At 36.4% G+C, this 21483-nt stretch overlaps 1 protein-coding gene across 1 annotated transcript in view; it reads right to left on the minus strand.

Annotated features, from left to right (window-relative positions):
• Window positions 1–21483, minus strand: part of CCSER1 (coiled-coil serine rich protein 1) — an 898936-nt gene that overhangs the window by 284415 nt on the left and 593038 nt on the right. The window lies entirely within an intron of this gene.

Here is a 21483-nt window from a genome sequence, read left to right on the forward strand (position 1 = left end):
CATCTCTATGAATTGCTCTACAATACAATTATTGGGGGGGGGTTTGTTTTGCTTTTTTTACATAAAGTCTCTGTAGTCTATTCTGCAAATCACATTCAGCACGTCCTTGAATAAAGCCATTTTGTCATAACGTTGAAGAGAAGTCATCGGAACTTAACTCCTGTTTGTATCAATTAGCCTATGGTAAAATTATACAAAGTTTCACTTAAAGCTGCAGAACCTATTGATGACATTAAGTATAGGAAAATTAAAGCAAAAATACAACTAATTACTTGTTCATGACAAGGATTTTGTTCCAGTTTTCATGATCTCTCCGCTCCAAATTTACCCTTCATTGCCTGTTGTACGAAAATGGAATTGGGACATTAAATATACTGCCTTTGCCAGCTAGCATGATGTTAAGCTGTCAGTAGAAGGCGTTACAGTGACATTGCAGGAGAAAGGTGTTTCCTTTCCTGGGTCTAATATGCTCTTTCAACTGGCTTTCGTAATGTGAGAAGCTTTTTGAGTTCTAGGCGTTTAGACTTAAGGCATTTTCTGCAGCTTCCGTAGTGCCAAGGCTTCCCCGCTGCCCAGTTCCCCCCGTGCATGAGAGCCAAGGGCACTCAGTGGTCAGAAGCTCCCCCCAGCAACCTGCGTCGGTAATCTCGTAGAAGAGCACCTCCACCAATACACTCCCCATGAACAGCACTCCCTGACATTCTACAGGGTGAAGTTCCTTAAGTACCAGAGGACAGGTTTCCAGTAAATTCTGCCAGTGCAGCATCATAATGACTTCCCTGCCATCCAGTGAGCCATAGCTGTATTCTCTTCAACAAGGTTTAGATCTCAACCTAGGGATGAGAGGACACTTCCGTGGTTGCTTTATCTCAGTCTTAGGACTAGTGGCTGCTCCTTATATCTGCTCTTTCTATATTCCTTAGAGTGCTCTTCTATATACTAGCTAATGCTATACTATCTGGATCTACAAATACCATGAATAATTATTTATATTAACTTCTGTGCAGATTACTCTGAGATGTCTATCTGTTAACAGGACCGCGACTGGTGCAGTCTTCCACAAAGGACTTGAGGGTCTGCTGTATATAATCCGTATGAAATAGAAACTGATAATATTATTCCAGAGCAATTCATTAAAAAGATGCTTTGAATTTATAAATTTCTGAATGCTTGGAGAAAGCAAACAACAGGCAAATTAAAAAGTAATGAATAAGATAATGCACAGCAAAGCATGACATATAATTAGGTATGATCACCAGATGAGCTGGACACTTAAGCTAGTAATCAAAATTTTAAAAAGAAACTTGTTCACCTTTAAGATTCATAGTGCCCCAAAGCTAAAAAGTATTGGTAAGAACCTAGAATGTTGATTCTGGGTTTGCAATTTGGGGCAAAATCTTGAGGATTAAAATATGTGCCTATAGATTTCCTTTGTGTTTTACTTTTGCTACTTATTCCAGTGTGTTCCTCTGAGATATTTTCCAAAACATATTTACCACCCATATAATCATAAAATATCATGATCTCTTAATTAACCATTATTAGGTTTTCTGCAAAGTTAATTCATACTAACTAGTATAAATTGTAAGTATATAAATCAAAATCACTTTAAATAAGTTTGTACATTTATCTGATGATGACTAGAAAAGATAATAGGTTACTCTAGAATTTCTGACATATTGTCAAGCTTGGAAAAAAGGGACTTCAATCGCTGTGTTTTTATCCTGGGTCGGAGGGAGAAGGGACATTAATTTAGAATATATTTATACTACTCTTTTGTACTTTTATAAATGTTTAGTTATTGATTTGAGAGAGAGAGAGAGAGGGAGGGAGGAAGGAATGGAGGGGGAGATGGAGAGAAAGAGAGAGAAACATCAATTATTCCACTTACGTATTCATTCATTGGTTGATTCTTATGTGCCATGACTAGGGATCGAACTCACAAACTTGGCATATTGGGATGATGCTCTAGCCAACTGAGCTACTTTTCATTATTTTAAGATATTTTCTACAACTTGCTATTTATATCGTATGCTATTTTCTGCCCTTAGTTTTGAGCTATAATTTCTGTAAAATTGACTTAATATTTAAGTGCCATTTTACATGTAATTGATGTATATCTGCCTCATTTTTGCTATGTACTCACCTGTTGAGCCTTAGCTCCTGCCGAGTCAGGATAGTAAGAAGCCAGGAAAACCCTCTAACATGTGGAATGAAGAAACAGACAGTTGATCAAAACTGGCCTCATCTAGTACCCTGCTTCACCTGCCTCCTTCTCCATTGAATGACCACTCCCTTAAGCATTAAGCCCTCAGGACAATGAGGTTCTGATCAGCATCAAAAAATCTTAGAAACAAAGCCTTGGGTCTGTTGACCCAGAGACAGAGTTTTGGTCAAACTAGACATAACACCTAGGTCTCAGTTATGTTTCAACTCCAGGTCAAGAATAGCAGCAAAACCAGATGAAACCCACCGTGGTTGGCATCAGGAAGGGATGCAATGAGCAATGACCCCCTACCCTAGCATCGACCAATCAGTAGAGACCATGATCCTGACTCTATATGCTCATTTTGATGCATCAGCATATTAAAGGACACACCTGAAAACCTGATGCATATTCTACCTAGGTCCTCCCCTGAGACCCCCCATAAAATTCCTGCCTTTAGAAAACAGGTAAAAACCCTTAAGACAAAGAACCCAGCACATTCACTCTCTAGAGTACCCTGTGCCTTCTTTGGTCTGGCCTGTATCTTTCCTTTCTTTCTTCTAAACTCCAAGGGTTTCCATGAGACTTGCAACCAGGGGACCAGTGGGCAGCCCAGCTCATCCTGGGCTGATCCCCTGAACTCATTTTCAAGGGCCTTTCTTTTGCATCTGTAACTTGCTTCCTGAGTCCACATATCCCTGCTGTCTCACTTCTGCCTCTGTGAATTTCTTTCTAAAAGGCCAAGGCAACTTTCTGAGTAGCCAACTCAAATCCTCTCTTGGAGTACACTTTTGCTTTGCATGCCAAAAAACTTCCTCTTGTACCAGAGTCTCTGGCTCTGAATTCTTTCCTTGCTGAACTCAAGAACAAAGGCCGACATCAACATTAACACTGCTACCTAATATATTATTGCACCTACCAAATATACAATTATGTGTTAATTCTTGTGACTGCATGAGAAAAATTACAAATGCAGTAACTATAAAGACCAACCCATGCCCATCTTCCTTAAAAAAATAAAAAATCAAATAAAACCTTAAATCAGAATGTCAAATATTTGTCTAATCTAATCATTATAGGACTATCATATACTAAATTTGAAAAACAAATATACTGTTGGGATAGGGATACTTACATATATTATTTATCAATGAAGATCTTCGAGTAATAAGAGAAAGAAATAATCAAAATAAACACTGAATATCTATGGCAAAAACTAAAAAGAGCAAACAAAAAAATGAAATTTAAAAAAAATATGAAGAGATCATTGTGTCTATGTGATTTGAATTGCAATTTTTATATGGTTTTATGGAATTCTTTCTACTTTTTTCCTGTTTTCCTTGTTTTCAAAGGTATGCATAAGTCTATGTTTAAAATACATAAAACTAAGAAAGCAAAAAGAAATACTAATAACAAAGATTGAGTGTGACACACCGAGTGTGAATTACTATATGGAGAATGGAGCTATAGGAAATTTCAGATATTAAAATAAAGAGAATTCAACATAAGATGAGCCATGAGAATAAAGTAATTAAAATTTTGGATTTAATATAAGAAATGTCACGAGACTGAAAAAATAATACAAGAATATATTTTGAGATGATGTAAGAAAGAACCCGTAGTTAGGAGGAAAGACAAATCCAGAGGGAGACTTCTGAGGTGCAAGGAGACAAACGTCAACATCAGAACCAAAGGGGTGCTGTCAACAGGCTATACTAGGCGCTCCACTGGTGGTGTCTGCGCATACAGCCTGTGCATACTCTGCCCCGGCCTGCAGCACAGGGAATGGAAATAATTCATTCACTAAAATACATTTATGTTTCCCAGAAGACTGTAATGGCTCAGGAATATGAGTCATATTCTTTTGATTCCCTGGTCCTTACATAAAGTAAACATTACATAAGTATCAAGGAATAATTATAGAAATGAACACATAAAACCTCAAATAGCAGTTAAGAAAATATGAGTAAATGAATCAAGTTGTGTGCAACAATGTGGAAATCAGTTTCAAAATAAGTGAAGACCTTATTAGAGAAAATAAACTAAACTAAAATATAATCATACTATGTCAGAATATTTGTTATTTAAGTGTAAATATAACAAAATTATGGCAAAATAATTTTTTCAAACAATAACAAACTATCTAATTCATGGATAAATGATTTCTGTCCATATCTATTTACAAAAAAAAGATTTTAAAATATCTCTTTTGTTGATGTAATAGGATATAATCAATTTCACCTCAGGTCTGATCACAATAAATTATTTTTGAAATTTTTCCTTCGTATTTTATACATTATTATTTTGAAAACTTAATAGCTTTTAGCAGTTGTATTATAAAATGTACACACTCTGGTCAATTATTCTGGATATTCTATGAAGGTAACCACCTGGCCATGTATCAGCCTGCATCTTGATATAATCTAAATGCCAAAATTAATTTCTCTAATGGGCAAGTCCTCATAAAAATGTTACCACAGATTTCCAATCAAGAAACAATTTTATTCCATAGGCATCATACTGTTAGATTCTGTGAGCATGGTTGATACCCCTTAACTTTTCACACCTGTCATGCCTACAGTGGATGCCTTTGTTTCTCTAAGATGGCAAAATTTCCCTCTCATTCTGAAGGGTTTCTACACACCCACACATATACTCCTTATTTAGAATAAGCACATAATCACCTTAAATTTCTTGGACAGTAAAGAAATCTTATGAAGGTTATCAAAAAATAAAGTGATCCAAAAGATATTTATATATGAGATAATGAATTCTTCATTTTGGCCATTGGGTCACCCTTCAGTTTGTTGTAAAAGAAACTAAGTGTTCTGCTGGGATTAGAAAAAGCCACCTTTCTTCATTTTTTCATGTTGAACACTTATGATCAATGACACGCAAAAGACGTTTAAATAGCCTTGCAGTGCTATGACACAAACTGCTCCCCATTTTATGTTGCTGCTTAAAAATGTGCTACAGAGTGAGAAAATAATAGTTGCAAGTCCACTGCCACAATTTCAGGTTTATATCTAACTCAAGAACTAGTAGAATCCCTTATTCTCACTGTTGAATAAGAAAGAATATTATACACTATAGAAATCTTGATTTCTTAAAATGCTGAGGAAATACTTTGTTGTTGGGAATTAAATTTAAAAATAAATACCAAAGTACTAGGTTCTAATCTTTTTTTTTCCTTAACTTGTAGGTATTTATTGTGCAGCAGGTAAAAAAAATAAAAGGAGAAAAAAGACATTCTCAACTGTTACTTAGCATGAGGAAGCATGTAAAAATATGCTTCCTAATATGGCTATGTTTCTCCAACCTAGCTGAAGATACAAGGATGAATCTCAAAATCACACTGCAAAGAAAAGAAATATGTGTGTATAACATGTATTTATCTCAGCTAACCTTTGAAACCCTTAAAAAAAAAGTGTCTTTTAAATGGGACTAGTAACAAAAGAAGAGATTATAGCAAAAAAAAATTTTCAACAAAATGTCTTTGGCAGATGGATGAATGGTAAATGCCAGAGGAATAAGGAAAAGTATGAAAAGTAAAAAGGGAAGAAAACACTGAAGAAGCTCCAGGCCAGGGCAAGAACCCTGAAAACGTTTGGAAATTCAAGGTACCATGCTCTGAGAAAGGCAGAGACAAAGATTGCAGCTGAAAACAGGAGGAGTTGATTGAACTTCTGCATAAAGAGAAGTTAAAGCCTAGATTTTTCAGTGTTGGACAACTACAACAATTAAGATGTGCCTAGAGGCTGAACACTGGGAAATTATACAACGTAACATGAATGTTTCATAAACAGTGAAATTATATATGGTCAGCCCTCCATATACACTGATTTTGCGTCTGTGAATTCAACCAACCGCAAAGTAAAAATATTTGAAAAACATGTTACATTGTTGCTGACATGTGTTTTGTAGTTAGATCTATAATGGCTGAACCTAGGACAGCCATTTACTACTCATTACTATTGTAATTTCTCCATTGTACCCTGTACACCACTGTTATCTGTCATATAGAAGAATACATTTTAATTTTAATGAGATGAGGAACTCTTTTGATTAAGATGGGCAGTAAGGCCAGAGTAAATATTTTAGTTGAGAAGGCATGACTTTTAATTTTAGGGTGAAAGAAGAGGTAAACTTGTTAGGTAACTTATGCTCATATTTTTAATATATTTAATTTCAATACATGTGTTTAATTCATTCAAAAATTGTTTATTAAGAGCTCACTATTGTGTCAAACACTAATAACAAACTGTAGCCAATTTTATCCTACAGTCTTTATTGGAGAATACCATTTTGTTGGAACATAGTCACACCTATCATTTACGTTTTTGGCCTTGTACAGAAAAGGTGTGCTGAATTCTCACTTAAAAACTAGGAATATACTGGTGAATGAAACAAATACCTCCACTTCCTGGCACATACCTATTGGCTGGGGTGGGCAGATATCAATCATAAACATGCAAATAGGTAAATACTGTTGTGTATTAGAAAGTAATAAATGCTGTGGAATTAAGAGAGCCAAATAATGGGAAGAGAGCATATGATGTGGAGGCCATTTTAATTAGGGGAGAGTAGGGGAATTTGAGGCAGTAACATTTGAATACAATTTTGAAGGACAGGTAGTGGTAACTAGATGATTTGGGGGAAGAATGTTGTGATCTGAGAAGGCAACTAAGGCAAATAACTAAAAGGAAGGAGCATGCTCTGTGTGTTCAAGGAAGGATAAGGAGCCTGATTGGAAGAATAAATGAGGAGAAGTAGGTAGTTCTAACAATGAGGATTGTCTTCAATGGTACCAATATTTGTTACTGCCAGTAATTGCTGTAAAATATGAGCTAAGATTATTTTCTATTATGCATGGTTAAGCAAGCATAATTTAAGAACTCTGAAGTCTAGTGTTAGTTTAGTAATATCCAGTTACTACATATATCTCAATATATATTATATATTACTGGAAAGGAGACTGGAATGGTGAAATGATTTATGACAGTATCTTGGAGAACATCTAAATGCAATAATATATGAGGTTATAAAGGGCTTGAAAAATTCACAAAATCTTGAAAGATTTGGCTAGGGTTCAAGAGTACTGAACACGTTAAAGAATACATTTTATATTATTACCTTTGAGCTCCAAGAGACTAAAGCAATGTTATTAAACTCATCAGGTAGGTTTCCTGATGGGCCACAGAATTATAGAATGAGAAAATTTGTAAAACGTAGAGAAATATAATGTGTACGTTCCTGAAGTAAATTCATATTGTCAAGAAAACTTACAAGATTTTTTTTTAAAAAAAGATTTTGTACTAAGTGACTTGCCTAGATACAGAACAAAGGGCATATAGAAAAAACAGCAAAAGATGAAGGAATAGATAAATAAGTATGAAAAAATCATTTTATGTTGGGTAAAATAACATATGAAAAAAGTTCCATATTATATCATTAAGGAGAAAGTCCTCTAGAAAACATTTTGATGGTGAGAGAGAAAAAAAATTATTCTTAAATGGGAAAAACTACTGATGGACTTCCAGTCAAGATGGCAGCATAGGTACTATATCTCACACAACCGCATCAAAATTACAATTAAATTATAGAACAACCAACACTCAGAACCTTCTTCAGAAACCGAGCTGTATGGGAGTCTGATAACTACAGAATTAAAGAAACTACATCCATTCAGACTGGTAGGAGATGTGGAGATGCAGAACTGGATGGACCCACACCCATGTGTGGTGGATAAAAATTTGGGAGGGATATATTGGGAACAAGGAGTCCCAGCCCCATACCAGGTCCCTCAGCCCACATTCTCGGTGTCAGGAAGATAGGTCCCCATAACTTCTGGCTGCAAAAACCAGCCAGGATTGAGTCAGTGGAAGAAACTTCTAAAGTCCCAAGCAGTTCCTCCTAAAGAACCCACACATGGACTTTCTCAGACTCACTCCCTTTGAGCTGCAGTACCTGGGTAGCAGCTTGAAAGGTAACAGTGGCACACAGGGAAAAACAGAAGTGTCTGGCATCAAGGTGCGAACTGGGTGACAGCTTTCTCCCATACAAAATGTAGGCAGAGGCCAATGTCCCTTTTATGAACCCTAGTCCCAAGGAACCACAGAGCTGGCAGGCTGGTACTATATCTGAGACTCCACCAACCTGGCTAACACTGTTTGCCCTGCCCTGGAGATCCCCAGAGACTCCGATCCACCCAATTTATGGGCCCACCCAAGCTGCTTTTCCATATGAAAGGCTGGTCTTGGGTCATGCTTCATAATTTAATAATTCCTCTCAAGCAGCAGCCAGCCTCAGAGAGTCCTCAGACCCTGTACCTCTTGCTAAGTGGCTCCAGGCCCAGCACTAGCAGGAGCAGCCTAGATTCATAGCTTGGCTTCGCCTAGGAATCTCCAAGCCCAGCACAAGTAGAAGCCATCTCAGATTGCTTTGTAGTTCCAGCACGATGGCCCTGGGCAAAACACAGGAGGGGACTGACCTTGGCCTGTACCATCTGGGAAACCCCAAGCCTGTGCACCCAACCCAGAGGACAGCTGTAGACTATGTCAGAGCACCACCTCCCTGCCCCTGCATAGCTGATCCTCCACAGGGAGTGGAGGTTGGTGGTCAGTGGTCACAGCCCGTCCTTGCAGCTGACTGGGCTTGGGTAAATCCCTCCTATTGACATTCCAACAGCAATCAAGTTTCAACTACAAGAGGAACTTGTACTCAGCCAACATGAAGGGCACAACTTGAAGACACAGCTTGGGTATTAAGGGAGGCTGTGCTACTGGACCCTATAAGACACCTACTATATTAGACCACACTACCATGATTGGGAGTCATAGCAGTTTTATCTTATACACAGAAACAAACACAGGTAGATTTTCAAAATGAGGAGACAAAGAAACATGGCCCAAATGAAAGAATATATCAAAGTTGTAGAAAAAGAACTAAACACAATGGAGATAAACAATGTGTCAGATGGAGAGTTCAAAACATGGGTTATAAGGATGCTCAAGGAACTTAGTGAGGACCTCAACAACATAAAAAAAGACCCAGTCAGAAATAAAGGATACACTAATTGAAATAAAGAACAATTTACAGGGAAACAATAGTAGAGTGGATGAAGCTGGGAATCAAATCAATGATTAGGAGCACAAGGAGGCAAAATACCACCAATCAGAATAACAACAAAAAATTTAAAAAAAAATAGGATAGTGTAAACAGCCTCTGAAACAATTTTAGGCCTACCAACATTTGCATCATAGGGGTGCCAGAATGATAAGAGAACGAGCAAGAAATTGGAAATATGTTTGAAAAAATAATGAAATAAAACTTTCCTAATTTGATAAAGGAAATAGACCTGCAAGTCCAGGAAGCTCAGAGAGTCCCAAACAAGATGGATGCAAAGAGGCCCACTCCAAGATACATGATAATTAAAATGCCAAAAGTACAGATAAAGAGAAAATCTTAAAAGCAGCAAGAGAAAAGCAACGAGTTACCTACATGGCAGTTCCCATAAGACTGTCAGCTGATTTCTCAAAAGAAACTTTGCAGGATAGAAGGGACTGGCAAGAAATACTCAGGGGTCAAGTTATGAAAATCAGTTTTATAAAATTAATATAAAATGTTAAAGGAACTTATTTAAGAAAAAGTTCAAAACTATGAACAATAAAATGACAGTGAATAACTATAAGCAATTGAATTTAAAAAAGAATCTAAGCAAACAAGAAGAATAAAGACAGAATCATAGATATGTAGAGTGTTTTGATGGTTACCAGATGGAAGAGGGGTATGGGGGAATGGGTGAAAAGGTGAAAGGGTTAAGAAGTACAAATAGGTAATTACAGAATAGGCATGGGGATGTAAGTACGGTATAGGAAATGGAGTAGCCGAAGAACCTATACGCATGACCCGTGGCATGAACAATGGTGGGGGGATTGCCTGAGGGAATGGGGGCTGCTGGATGGAGGAGGACAAAGGAGGAAAACTGGGACAACTCTAATAGTATAATCAATACAGTATAATTTAAAAAAATAAAATAAAGAATAGATCAACTTTTAAAATAGTATTCTAAAGTATTAAATGATAAGAAAAACTGAAAAATGTATGTAGGTTAGTAATGCTTCATATTTGAAAAGTGCTTTAGACAGTCTGAGGCAACACTGTAAAAAAGCCTGACTCAGTTTATTACCAATTTCTCCTGTAGACAAACATTAATGCAGCACATCAAAGACACCTGGAAATCTGTCCGTAGCCAATTTCCTGGAGCCAGAGGGGAACCATTTTGACAGCAAATAGCCACATTGCTATAAGCACACTTTTTTTAATGAGTCACATAATTGACACCAGAGCTGTATGAAGTAGATACTATTATTACCTCTGTAACACAGATGAGAAAATGAGGAAGTAGGATATTGTGTAATTTGCCAGACGTCTCACGAATACTAAATGCTAGAAAATTGGGCCTTAAACTGTCCAATGCAGCTCCAGAAAAAACACACTTAATTTTTAACCTGTGCTGACTTTCAAGAGATGTCATTGTAGGGGCTCAGAAGGAGGCAGTCCAAGATGTGCCTCAATGGCATGCAGATTGTTTTTAGCTAAAGGCAAAAAAGACAGTAAAGGCTCAAGGGAAACTTCTGTCTCCTACCTCCCACCCCCTTAAATGTCTAAAAGAATTTAAAGTAGAACTTTGGCCCATAATAAGAGTTAAAACCAGAAATGACTTTGTACCTATTGTCATGGCAGTGCAAACTAATTATTGATTACGTACTCTCCCTGCAATTACCTCTGACACCCCAAGGCACCTGACCTCATGCCTAGCTCAGAGTGCCTTATACACCCTTTGTCCCTTTCTGTCTCTGAACCTCACATGTGTGTGGGATTTCCATGTATTCAATTTGATTATTTTCCCCTATTAATCTGTCTCATGTCCAGCCCAAAGAACCTTGAGGGAGAAGAAAGTTTGTTCCTCTCCTATACTTCTATCCCCTTTAATTTATGAAGTCTATAGAAATAGTCTTCATGTTTAATCAACCTAACATGTTGATTAATCCCCCCCGCATTCCTAGTATGATTTGTTCCAGGCAGTGTAAAAATAACAAGAATATTAATAACAGTATTAACTTCACTACTGATAGTTGTTTTAAAACAGAATATTTATAATTTTGCTTTTGAATTACAGCTTGTTTAAAGATGTTTTAAATAAGAAGCTGGTGAGAAGAAATAAGCTGTATAGACCAATAAATTAGTCAAATGAAGGCTAGTGGGGTGAAGTCATTTACATTTACTGAGCACTCACTAATGTCCAGCATTATATTTTAAAGGGTAAAAAGAGAGAAAGCATTAAATAAGAGAGGTTAACACTCAGGAGGGAGGAAATGCACAGATATGTAGATTATACAAGAAGTGCCTTTTTGTGATGCTGCCTAAATTCTTCTTCATTGGGCAAGTCACAGGAATTAATGGCCAAGAGAAACCACATTCTTTCAACTTAAAGTTTTGGTTATTGCGAGGATGAATGTGAGCCAGATATATCTCCAGAGTACCAGAACAACACTCAAAATGGGTATAATGAAGTTTCTACTTGATTTATAGTGTAATAAAATTCAATCAGTTTTTAAAATTCTACAGAGTAGCCTGAAACCTCGGCAAAGGAGAAAATTGACATCATAAGTAGTTCTAATACAAAATGCATCCTGACCTAGACTACATCAGGGAATATATGCAGAAATATTTTCTTCATTAAATGTTGATTTTAGTGTTTGTTCCCATCCTGGCCCTCAAATACAAACCTAGTTTCTTGTCATGGAAATGAGTTATCTAAGTAACAAACTATAATTTTAATAAGGAAGGTTATTTTTGAGAAGGCATGTCATTTTGTTTCTACATTAGCTATGGAGAATTTTAAACACTAATTTTTATCAATGTGAAAAGTTGCCGTTTTAAAACACACCTTGGTCACCCATTCTAGAGGAACTGCTTTCTGCATCTTATTCCTCAAATCTTTGGGATGTTTGAACTGAGCAAAATAACCTTCGGACCAAGTCACAGCAACATTGTTTTTCAAACAACTGTTTGCAAAACTAACAGGAAAGTACACATCATGCTATCAAAGGATAAAGTAAAAGACTTTCTTTAGAGTTAGCATCACCCCTTAATCAGAACACTGAGTTTCTGCCTGAATGAGTGCTTTCCAAATAGCTGGGGTTTTTTTTTTAATCTCAAAGAAATGGTGGTTGCCTCTCACTTCAGCCTTTACTTTTTAGGTTAACATCTTCCAAAGGGGAGGAAAAGCATCATTTAGTGACAACTGACTAGCTGCTGATCCATTCTGTCTCAGATTCGGGTAAAAATCTCAATAAGGACAAGTCAGAGGTATGAGGTTTTAGAGCTGTAAGGAATCAGGTTCATCTAATTTATGTAACAATTGCAAGGTAGCATTGTTCTCACTATGTGTCATTTTTAGAAGTTCATTTAGGGGATTGAAAAAAATTCTGCTTTCTTTTAACTCAGATACCACTTCACCAAGTGGAAAAAAAAAAAAGACTTCTTGATGAGAAATGCCAAAACTACCATTGAAAGTCAGAGTGATTTGGAGGCAGACTTTCAAATATTTTTGTTAATTATGAGTGACATTTCATAGCTGAGGAGGCTTCCTTTTGCAGTATAATAGTGATCCTTTGTTCATCTACTTTAAACCTTATACATAAGCGCTATAGTCAGTGAAAACATTGTATAGACCAGCTGTGAAACATTTTGAATACTGACATTTTAAATTATTTCTTAATGCTCATAAAACCTTACCTGTGAATTTGCTGAAATTTAGAGCTACTTCATTCAGTTCATCAGACAGCTAGTAAGAAATGTAATCACAAAGCTAGAAAATGGTGAAAAACCCCAGGATAGACATCTTAGGCTAACCATAAAACAGAAAGTTCCTTCAAGGATTTGAGCACATAGCACTTCATAAATAGTATGGCTACCAATTAATTTTTTAAATGAAGATTATGGATTTCCCATGGTGAAATTAATGTCAGAGTTAATCTCTTTTGTAAGAGAAAATGGCTATTTTGTCTCCTTTCTAAATCTAAATTAAGATAAAACCTTCTTCCTCATTCTTTTTCACCTAAATACATTTAATGTAAGGTATTGGTGGAACTGATTTTTTTCTCTTAAATAAAACAAAGGATTCTCTCCTCTACTAAATTAAATAAATGATGCTCACTTTAATAGAATATTTAATAAAATAATAAATTTTAAGGTACTAAAACAGTAGAAACCAAAGGATGCTTTATAGAAAACTCATATATTTTGTCTGTATGTTATATATTATATTGTTATTTTATATTTAAAATTAATTATATTGGATATATATTAATTTATTATAAGTAATTTTAATACAATCTACTAACTCAAAGACCATAGGACTGGTTAGTGGTTATAAGAAAAATAAAAGACAGTTCATGTGTCAGTCTTTTATTTACACTTCCTTTAGGGGGAACCATTTTTTTTTCTAGTGATTCTATCTTTTTTTTTTTTAAAGTATGAACTCTACATTTTTGGAAGAATGAAAGGAGGATTTCCAGTCTTTGTTTTATTTTCCTGATTTATGCTTCAACAACAGAAGAAAAATGTCTTATCGAATTGGTGAGCCTGGGCAACAGATGAACTATGGGGAGCTCAGCCTTTCCAACAGTCTGTTTTGAGATAATCTGCCCTAGTGACATAGGCTTTCTCTTCTTGTTCTTCCTTCCAAGTAAACATACTTGGATCAGCTCCTACCTTCTAGAAAAGCAAGTCATCTCTCTTTGTGATCCCATTTTGGGGCCTTGATTGCTAGGATATAGCAGTGTGCTTGCAGCAAGCTCAGCAAGCGGGAGCTCTGCTGATCTGTTACAGACTGAATGCTTGTGCCACCAAACCCCCAAATTCAGATATTAAAATCTAATTCCCAATGTGATAGTATTTGGAGGTGGGGACTTTGGGAGGTGATTAGTTCAGCAGGGTAGAGCCCTTAGAAATGAGATTTTTAACAAGAAGTCAGAGAGAGGGCTTGTTTTCTCCCTGTCATGCGAGGATACCACTAGAAGTCAGCAGTCTGCAGCCTGGGAGAGATTTCTTACCTGAACCTAACCACGCAGGCCCCCAGATCTTGAACTATCAGCCTCCAGACTGTGAGAAACAACCTCACAGTGGGTTGTTTATAAGCAACCCCCCAGTCTATGGTATTTTGTTTTAGCAGTCTAAACAAGATCGAGGACACATGGGGGACACAGGTATGAGCTGCCCTATCCCATGTTTAGATTTCAGTTATTTCAGAACCTGTGGGTTGGAAGCTGTATGAAAAGTTCACTCACTTTATTTACTTAAACATGCTTTGTTCACTTAAATTTATGTTCATATGTATGTTTGATGAACTGATATTTTTGGTGTGTTACAAGTTTTACCAAAACACCAATTGATTATATCTGCATTTTTTAGATTCCTTATCAAGATTATAGAGTCCTTCTTGAGTAGAGATCATAATGTTTCTTAAAGCAACTGGCAACAGAGAAGACACACAAAACTCTTGATAGTACACAGGTTAAAAATGATTGAGCATTTCATGAAAACTAAATCCAAATGTGTATCTAATGGCAGAAAATAGTTCACTTAATACTATGTTTCAATAATTTATTTTGATTATTGGACAACTAAATTAAATTGGACAACTGAAATATTTTTAAATAATTACATAAGAAAGTGTATAAGTGTCAGTTGTAGTCTAATAATGAAAATGCAACACGAGACGCTGTTAACTAAAAAAAAAATTTCTTAAATTTTAAAAATATATTAGCTGATATTTTTTCTATATGGATATGTACACTCTATACAACCTATATTAAAATTTAGAAATCTTTATTAAACTTTGGGAGACTAAAATGATTAGACTGCATGCCAAGAACTTCAGGAGTGAGTCAGAGAGGGCCAGGGAGGGAAAAGGGATCCAAAGAGCCAGGCTTGTGAGCTGAGAAGGCTCGGCAGGGTATGAGTCGGCTCATCCATATTAAGTTATAAACAAATCTTTTCTACAGTTTCTGACATTTGACTAATTCTCCCTCATTAGAATGACAGATCCAAAGGTTAGCTTGATCTCAATTTCCGTTCTACGCCTGCTGAGTACATATCTGTTCATCAGTATCCAAAAGATAAGAAAATATGGGTATGGATGAGAATGTATGAAACTCTATTTGTTGATTCCTCGAGTGCTCTCTTCTAGTTTCAGGTGTAGAGAACAGTGAATAGACATTCATATAGGTTACATTATTTTAAAATCATGCCTTGCTTGAAGATGGCAGAAGACTAACTGGAAGCTACACTAATTTCCTCCCTGGATCAATCTGGGTTACAACTAAATTGTAGAGAAATGATCCAGAATAACCAACTCAACACTTGCTAGAGAGAAGCATTACAACCACGGACAGATCAAAGAAAACACTTTAGCATAATGCAACTGGTAGTGAGTACGACTAAGGTGCAAGAGGGCTGGTTGGGCTCCCATGCTCAATAGCTGCAGTGCTGGGAGGATATTCCAAGAAGTGTGGGATGTAAACCGCAAGCTGGGCTCCCCAGCCTACAGCACCGGGGCTGGAAAAGGAACCCAGATAACACCCAGCTGTGAAAAGCAGCAGGGTTTCTGTTTGCCAAGGAGAGATGGGTGGAGAAGCAGAGAGCTGCTTAAAGGGCGAAAGCATCAAATTTCATTTGTAGTCACTTGCCCAGGGTGCCAGCAAAGGGAGGGCAGAGTGGACTAGAGATGCTTGAGGAATGTCTGGGGTCGGGGGCTCTGGGGAGAGAACTGAAGGAACTCTCACCACGATCCCTGTGCTGAGTCATTCCCCACACTGCTGGAGCCATCTTTCTCAGGCAGAGCACTCCTTTTCGAGTGGCATCAGCCAGAGGGGAAGCAGTAGCCCTGCCACAGGAGTTACCTTGCCACACCCTGTAATGCCTAACCCGGGCTGCTGATCACAGCTTGATTATATTAACAACTGATCGGTTTAGTGGTTGATTAGCTTAGCAGCTAAGGTGGAAAATACAAAGTAGCCAAAATGGAAAGACAAAGAAATGAAACAGACCCCAAATGAAAGAAGAAGGGAATTTCCCAGAAGAACTAGAAGAAATTGTGGCAAGCAATTTCTCAGAGGGTTTAGAGTAATGATTATAAGGATATTCAATAGCATGAAAAAGACATAAAAACCATAAAAAAGGACCAGTCAGAAATAAAGAATGCAGTATCTGAAATAAACCCTAGAAGGAATAAACAGTAGGTTTGATGAAGCAGAAGAGAGAATCAGTGTTTTGGAAGACAAGGAAGAAAAATAAAACTCTGCACAGAGCAGCAAAAAGAAAAAAGAATTTCTAAAAAATGGGAGAACTTAAGAAACATTTTGAACAATGTGAAGCATAACAACTTCTGCATCATAGAAATGCCAGGAGAAGAGGGCAAGCAAGGGATCAAATACCTATTTGGGGGGAAAAAAAGAGTGAAAATTCCCCTAATAGAGTGAATTAAAAAGTCACACTAGTCCACGAAGCTCAGAGGATCTCAAAAAAGTTAGACCCGAAGAGGTATACACTGAGATACATCATGATTAAATTGACAAGGCTTAAAGACAAGGAGAAAATCCTAAAAGCCACAAGAGAAAAGCAGGGAGTTACTACAAAGGAACACCAACTAGACTGGCATCTGATTACTCATCAGAAACATTTCAGGCCAGAAGGGACTGGCATGGAATATTGAAGGCGATGAAAAGCAAGGACTTACAACCAAGGCTACTTTACCCAGCAAGGCTATCATTTAAAATCAAAGGAGAAATAAGGAGCTTCCCAGACAAGAAAAAGCTAAAGGAATTTGTGAACATCAAACCACTGCAACAAATGTTGAGGGTTGCTTTAAGAAAAAGAAAAAGAAAAAGAAAAAAAAAAGCAGAAGAAAATAGTCTAACAATAAAATGGCACTAAATACATATCCATCAACAATCAACCTAGAAGTAAATACCTTAAATGCTACAACAAAAAGACAGACGGTAGCTGAATGGAACAAGACCCATATATATGCTCCTTCTGAAAGACCCATCTCAGATTGGAAAATATACACAGACTAAAAGTAAAGAGTTGGAAGAATATTTCATGCAAACAAAAAAGAAAAAGAAAAAAGCTGGGGTAGCAGTACTTATATCCAACAAAATAGACTTTATAACTAAGGATATAGGAACAGACAAAGGACACTGCATAATGATAAATGGAACACTTCAACAAGAGGATATAACCCTAGTAAACATTTACACACCCAACATAGGAGCATCTAAATACGTAAAGTGAATCTCGATGGACATAAAGGGAGAGTTCGATTGAAATACATCCATAGTTGGGAATTTTAACAATCCATTGACTTCAATGGATACATCTTCCAAGTTAAAACCAACAAGGAGATGGCACACTTAAATATGCACTAGATGAAATAGATTTAATTGGTATATTCAGAGCATTTCATCCCAAAGCAGCAAAGTATACATACTTTTCAAGTGCACATGGAATATTTTCTAGGATAGAACACGTGTTAGAACAAAAAACAAGTCACAATAAATTGAAGAAGTTGGAAATCATATCAAGCATCTTCTTTGACCACAGTGCTATGAAACTAGAAATCAATCACAAGAACACTGACAAACATGCAAAGACATGGATGCTAAAAGACATGTTATTAAACAATGAATGGGTTAACAATAAGATCAAGGAAGAAATCAAAAGATACCTTGAAAAAATGAAAAGGAGTACAGAGCAATCCAAAATCTGGGGGACACTGGGAAAACAATCTTAAAAGGGATATTCATCGCATTACAGGCATATCTCAGAAAAACAAGAAAAAGCTCAAATAAAAGATCTAACTTGACACATGAAGGGAATTGAAAAAGAACAACAAAATCCAAAGTAAGTAGAAGAAAAGAAATAATAACGATTAGAGCAGAAATCAATGAAATAGAGTTTTAAAAAGACACAAAAGATTAATGATTCCAAAACCTAATTCTTTGAAAGATAAACAAGGTTGACAACGTTTAACCAGACTCATCAAGAAAATAAGGGAAAGGACCCAAGTAAATAAAACAGAAATGAAAGAGGAGAACTAACAACTGACACCAAAAAAATACAAAGGATTGTAAGAAAACATTAGGAACAACTATATGCCAACAAACCGGACAACCTAGATGAAATGGATAAATTCCTAGAAACATGCAATCTTCCAAAACTAAATCAGGAAGAATCAGAGAATGTGAACAGACAGATTACACCTAGTGAAATTGAAGCAGTAATCAAAAAGCTCTCAACAAGCAAAAGCCCTGGACCAGATGGCTTCACTGGTGGATTTTACCAAATATTCCAAGAAGAAATAAGAACTTTCCTTCTCAAACTATTTCATAAAATTTAAGAGGAGGGAAGGGTCCCCAATAACTTATGAGGCCAGCATTATCTGAATTCCAGAACCAGATAAAGACACTACAAAGGAAGAAAATTATAGACCAGTATCCATGATGAACACAGATGCTTAAATCCTCAACAAAATATTAGCAACCACATACTTTGTTCATGGATAGGAAGAATTAAAACCATTAAAATGTCCATGCTACTCAAAGCAATCTATAGATTCAAGTCCTGTCAAGATTCCATTGATGTATTTCACAGAACTAGAATGAACATTTCAAAAATATATATGGAACCACAAACTTCCCTGCATAGCAACAGTGATCTTGAGAGAGAACAAAGCTGGAGGAATCATGCTACCTAATATCATACTATAATACAGGGCCACAGTAATTAAAACAGCATGGTACTGGCATAAAAACAGACCATAGCTCAATGGAACAGAATAGAAAGCCCAGAAATAAATCCTCACACTATACTCTATTAATATTCGACAGAGGAAGCAAGCACATACAATAGGCTAAAGACTGTTTATTCAATAAATGGTGTTGGCAAAATTGGATGGATAGTTGCAGAAAAATGACACTAGACTACCTTCTCACACCACAAACAAGAATAAGTTTGAAATGGATCAAAGACTTAAATGTTAGGCCCAAAACTATAAAAATCCTAGAAGAAAACATAGGCAGCAAAATCTCAGACATTGCTCATAGCTGTTCTTTAATGGATGTATCTCCCCAGGAGAGGGCAACAAAAGAAAAAATAAACAAATGGGACCAAATCAAACCAAAAAGTTTTTTCCCAGCAGAGGAAATCAACAACAAAATAAAAAGACAACTCACAGAATGGGAGGACATATTCACTGATATATCTGATAAGGAGTTAATATCCACAATTTCTAAAGAATTTACAAAACCCAATGTCAAAAGAACAAACAAACCAATTAAAAAATGGGCAAAGAACCTGAATAGACACTACTCCAAAGAGGACATGCAAATGGCTAATAGATATATGAAAAGATGTTTAATGTCACTAATCATCAAAACAATGCAAATTAAAACCACAACGAGATACCATCGCCAACCTGTCAGAACAGCTGTCATCAATAAATCAACAAACAAGTGCTAGAGAAAATGTGGGCAAAGGGGAACCTTTTTGCAGTGTTGGTAGGAATGCAGGCTGGTGCAGCTATGGTGGAAAGCAGTATGGAGATACCTCAAAAAATTAAAAATGGACCTGCTTTTTGACCCAGCAGTCCCACTCCTGAGAATATATCCAAGGAACCCAAAACACTAATTCGAAAGAACATACGCATCCCTATGTTCATTGCAGCATTGTTTACAATAGCCAAGATATGGAAGCAGCCCAAGTGTCCATCAAAAAGTGAGTGGATAAAACAACTATGTGACATTTACATATTGGAATTCTACTCATCTGTAAAAGAGAATAACATTTTACCCTTCGCAACAGCATGGATGGCCCCAGAGAACTTTACGCTAAGTGAAATAAGCCAGTCAGAGAAAGGCAAGCACCATATGATATCACTCATATGTGGAATGTAATGAACAAACTGAATTAACAAGTAAAACAGAGACAGACTTAAAGATAGAGAGCAGATGACAGTTAAGACAGGGAAAGGGGTGGGTTATGGGTGGAGGGATTAAAGAAAAAGGAAAAAGGACTCATGAACATGAACAACAGTGTGGTGATTGCTGAGGGGAAGGGGGTATAATGTGATTAAGTGGTAATTGAAGAAAATACAATATAGATTAAATAAAAAGATAAAACAAATGAATAAAACCATGACTTGCTTAGAAGAAAAAAAGAAACTCATTTGTCATCCCTTTATTTCCTAAAAATGATCTACCCAATAGTATCATAGTACCACATAATTTGCACATATAATAATACCAGAAATTTCATGCCAAGTCAGAAGAGAGTTCCCATTCTCTCAGGATGTTGGGAAGGAGACCAGAACAGGAGGGCTTCTCCCAAATTATGAAATACCATTAAGTCATATATGAAAGGCAGAGTTTCTATCATTGCCTTCTAGGTTTCATTTAGGAAAGTAAAGTCATTAGAAAATTAGGAAACATTTACCATTTTGTCCCAGACCATGTGTTGCCTATAATAAAGCAAACATTTCACCACGGCATATGATTCTCTAGACTGCAGCAAAATTCTCCCAGATGTCTTTCATACAGTTAAAACAATCTGGTATCATCTATTTTAACTTGGCAAAATTAAAACCATATTCTACTTGGATATGTCTCACAGAAAAAAAATCAGTTTTCCTAAACTGCCATCTGTAATGTGAATTCCAGGGGCTGCTGAAAAAGCATTACATGTTATCAATGATGTATAGAGAAAGAAGAGAAAATGTCTTGCAAGCAGATTTAAATAAACTATGCTCAGGGGGCAAATTGCATTTAGCAACACATGTGATTCTAAGCATATCACAGAACTGGGATTACAGACTTGCAGAATGTTCTCATGGCTCCAAGGCAATAATACTTCACAGCATAAGAGGAACTTTAAATATGAAACAGTGAATATGTCAAATATCACTGTATTTAGAAGTTTCAAATATGAAGCTATAATTCGTTGTATTACTTTGACAAAAAGATAAAATTAATCTCCCTCAAAAAAAATGTGGTAGGTGTAAATGGAAAAAGCACTTTAAGTAAACATTTCAAAAGCAGTTGAAAAATTATATATCATATTTAATATAGATACAGTTCTTACCTGCATTAGTAATAAACACCTGAAAACTATCCACTAATACTTCTAGAATGGAATTAACTATTTTCCTCTGC

The sequence above is a fragment of the Pteronotus mesoamericanus genome, unplaced genomic scaffold, assembly GCF_021234165.1.
Source record: "Pteronotus mesoamericanus isolate MK-2021 breed Mesoamerican mustached bat unplaced genomic scaffold, CSHL_Meso_final scaffold_232, whole genome shotgun sequence".
Taxonomy (NCBI): Eukaryota; Metazoa; Chordata; class Mammalia; order Chiroptera; family Mormoopidae; genus Pteronotus; species Pteronotus mesoamericanus.